Consider the following 538-nt stretch of genomic DNA (forward strand, 5'->3'; position numbering starts at 1 on the left):
CAGCTTTAAACAAGCCTTGCCATCCGCCGTATATTTAACTGGAAAACAGTCCGCACTCAAAGACATTTGCTTTTATGTGCAAAGGCAGTCAGCTCTTAACTGGAAACATAACAGCATTATTTCAATATTTTTCACTTATATACATCAAATTTCGAATAAGAGGGTATTAGGCTTCCAATAAAACGTAAAGTGAATGAATCAATTGAATGAAATTGCTAAGGCAGTGAAAATGACTTAAAACTCAATGTATTGGTCAGGCTATTAGTTACAGATTCCTTCTCTTATCTATCAGAATGCATGAGCCAGGAAAGATATCAAGCAACGGACATCTTCGCAGACCCACTGCTTTAAGCGAAATCTAGTCTGGAAATAGGACAAGTTATTCACATTGGCGAAGGACAGGTATGGAGCTAAATATGAAAGAGAAGAAGAAATGTTAATTGTGAAACATTGTTTGTGTTTTATACTTTTGAATAATTGATGTTGTAAAAAAAAGGACTCATTTTTGGCATGGAAGTTTAAGTATTTTTGTTTCATT

The sequence above is a fragment of the Penaeus monodon genome, chromosome 32 (assembly GCF_015228065.2).
Source record: "Penaeus monodon isolate SGIC_2016 chromosome 32, NSTDA_Pmon_1, whole genome shotgun sequence".
NCBI classification, from domain to species: Eukaryota; Metazoa; Arthropoda; class Malacostraca; order Decapoda; family Penaeidae; genus Penaeus; species Penaeus monodon.